Source organism: Acomys minous, assembly GCF_964271855.1.
Source record: "Acomys minous genome assembly, chromosome: 7".
Taxonomy (NCBI): domain Eukaryota; kingdom Metazoa; phylum Chordata; class Mammalia; order Rodentia; family Muridae; genus Acomys; species Acomys minous.
In genome coordinates, this window is record NC_140488.1 from 44,486,359 (window position 1) to 44,489,336 (window position 2,978).

The following is a 2,978-nucleotide window of genomic DNA, read 5'->3' on the forward strand; positions in this document are numbered from 1 at the left end:
CACCCTATCTAGACAAGACTCCTAGTGGAGGGAGGCGAACACCAACCCACCCACAAAAACTTTGATTCAAAGTTTGCCCTGCCTGCAAGATGTTCAGAGATAAAGATAGAACAGAGATCAGGGGAATGTCCAACCAATGTTTGACCCAACCCAAGACCCTCCCCATAGGAGGGAGCCAACCCCTGACACTATTAACCATACTGTGCTGTACTTGCAGACAAGAGCCTAGCTGAGTTGTCCTCTGAGAGGCTCCACTCAGCAGCCCTTTTAAACAGATGCTGAGACTCACACCTGAACAGTGGGGGAAGCAAAGGGAGTCTAGTGGAAAAGTGAGGGAGGATAGAAGGATCTGGAGGGAGCAGGAGCTCCACAAAAAGAACAACAGAGCCAACTAATCAGAGCCCGGAGAGGCTTGTGGAGACTGAAGCACCAACCAAGGACCATGCATGGACTGCATCTAGGCTCCCTACACAGATGTAGCAGATGGGCAGCTCCATGTAGGTCTCCTAGTAAGGGGAACAGGGCCTGTCCCTGACATGGACTCTGTTACCTGCTTTGACCACTTCCCCCTGGGGAGACTGCCTCGCCAGGCCACAGGGGAAGATGGCATGCTCAGTCCTGACGCAACTTGATGAGCTGGTATAGAAGGGAAGGGAGGCTTCCCTTTTTTGAGGAACAGGGGAGGGGTAATGGGAGGAAGGAGGGGTGGGACTGGGAGGGGAGGAGGGATGGGCCTATAGCCAGGATATAAAGTGAATAAACAAATAGAAAAGGGGAAAAAAGAAAATAATTGCAAGGATGAAGGTTAACTCCGTATAGGAACCATAACTGGTGTATAAAGGAGAGTTGTAAAGTGAGAAGTAGAGAGTAGATAAGAGTAAAAAGGATCAGAAAATAGAGGCCATACTGTCTCCTGGCCTCGTGAGACAAGGAAAAAACCTCTGAACACTGATCATTTGGGGAGGTTGATTTCTTGATAGATGTTAGGTATCTGACCAAAGTTGACGCCCAGTGAACATGAAGTGATGCACTCTTATTTAGGCGTGTGTGATCATAAGCCTATGTCTAAAGAGTACAGGAAGTAACAGTCCCAATGTTTCCAGCATTGGAGGAAACACAGAGAGAGCACTTTATGCATTTCTGGAGGCATTATTCTCCAGCGGATGTTTACAGCACATGGTGTGTACAGAGAACATCCAAAGAATCCTCATGGATTTAAGGATGTGGCTTTATGATAAAGTACTAGCTTAGCATGTGAAAGGCTCTGGGTTTGATCAGAAGCACAGCAGAAATATAGAGATGGGGAGGGGGTGGGGGGATGGCAGGCGGATGTAGGGGGAGCCAAGAACTGACACAGGAACTCAGTATGCCTAGTCTATGAAAAGATGGTTACAGCCAGGCGTGGTGGCGCATGCCTGTAATCTCAGCACTCTGGGAGACAGAGGCAGGCGGATCACTGTGAGTTCAAGGTCAGCCTGGTCTACAAAGCAAGTCTAGGACAGCCAAGGCTACACAGAAAAACCTTGTCTCAAAAAACAGAACAAAAAACAAGAAAGAAAGAAAGAAAGAAAGAAAGAAAGAAAGAAAGAAAGAAAGAAAGAAAAGAAAATATGGTTACCAGGGGATAGGAGTATTACTGTAAACACACTCTAAGGGTTATTAAACCTGCTCTGTGTGGCAGAAGTAAGATTGATACATAAAATTTAGAAGGTTGCAAATCTAGCAGTAACCAAATGTGAACTTGACTCATTTTAATTTTTTTCTTTTAGAAAACACAAACAGCTACCTTCTAAGGACCTTAGAAAGGCTACCCTCCAAGACTAAGCTCCCGAAATTGTTAAAGAGAAGATAGGAAAGTTGTTAAGAACCACAGACTTTCAAGTGCATTTGTAGACACTTATGAAAGGCTCCTTCTTCCCCAAACAGTATAGTGTGACTAGAGTAGTCGGCCCTCTCCCTGACCCATGCTATTGGAGAAGAGTTAGCTGGACACTCTAAAAATAGAAGGAAGCCTGAAGAATACTTCAAAATGATCACATTTAAAATCCTGAAGAGTAGCCGGGCGTGGTGGTGGCACACGCCTTTAATCCCAGCACTCGGGAGGCAGAAGCAGGTAGATCGCTGTGAATTCAAGGCCAGTCTGGCCTAGAAAGTGAGTCCAGGACAGTCAAGGCTACACAGAGAAACACTGCATCAAAAAACCAACCCCCCAAAAAAAATCCTAAAGGGGCAAAAAGAACCAAATAATCTTCCAGGAAACAAATTTTACTGGGCTTCTGGAACGGCCAAGAGGCCTCTGCAAAGAATCTTTCCAGTGACTGCCTTAAACTGATGCTTGGTATTGTTTCAACAATGTGAAAAGAGTACAGATTTGGATTCTTTAAAAGGCTACACACTGTTTCCTGTCGCAGTTGAAGGCAGTGGCTCCAAGAAAGGCAAATTGAAAGAGCATTTTTTTACCTTTATAAGACTGCTCAGGGGTGGGTAAAGGATGCTGGGAGCAGCTGTTGAGGCTTGAAACCCTATGGCCGGAGATCTAATTTGTGCTAAGGGGGAAAAAACCCAATGCCCAACTGAGATAACATGGAGCTCACAATCAGAAAATATGCTCATACATATTTAGCACCTGTATTTAAATGAGCAGTTAAACATAAGCTGAAGCAGATTGGCACATTCAAAGCAGAGACGATGGCCTTGAGCAGCTTGCAGGAGTAAAGAGAGTAAGTGACTGTAGTGTAGAAGGTTATTTCAAGAAAGTTACTAGGAGCCAGGCATGGTGGCACACGACTTTAATCACAGCACTTGGGAGGCAGAGGCAGATGGATCGCTGGGAGGTGGAGGCCAGCCTGGTCTAAAAAGCGAGTTCTAGAACAGCCAAGGCTACACAGAGAAACCTTGTCTCAATAAAATAAAATAAAATAAAATAAAATAAAATAAAATAAAATAAAAAAGAAAGAAAAAAGAAAAAGAAAAAGAAA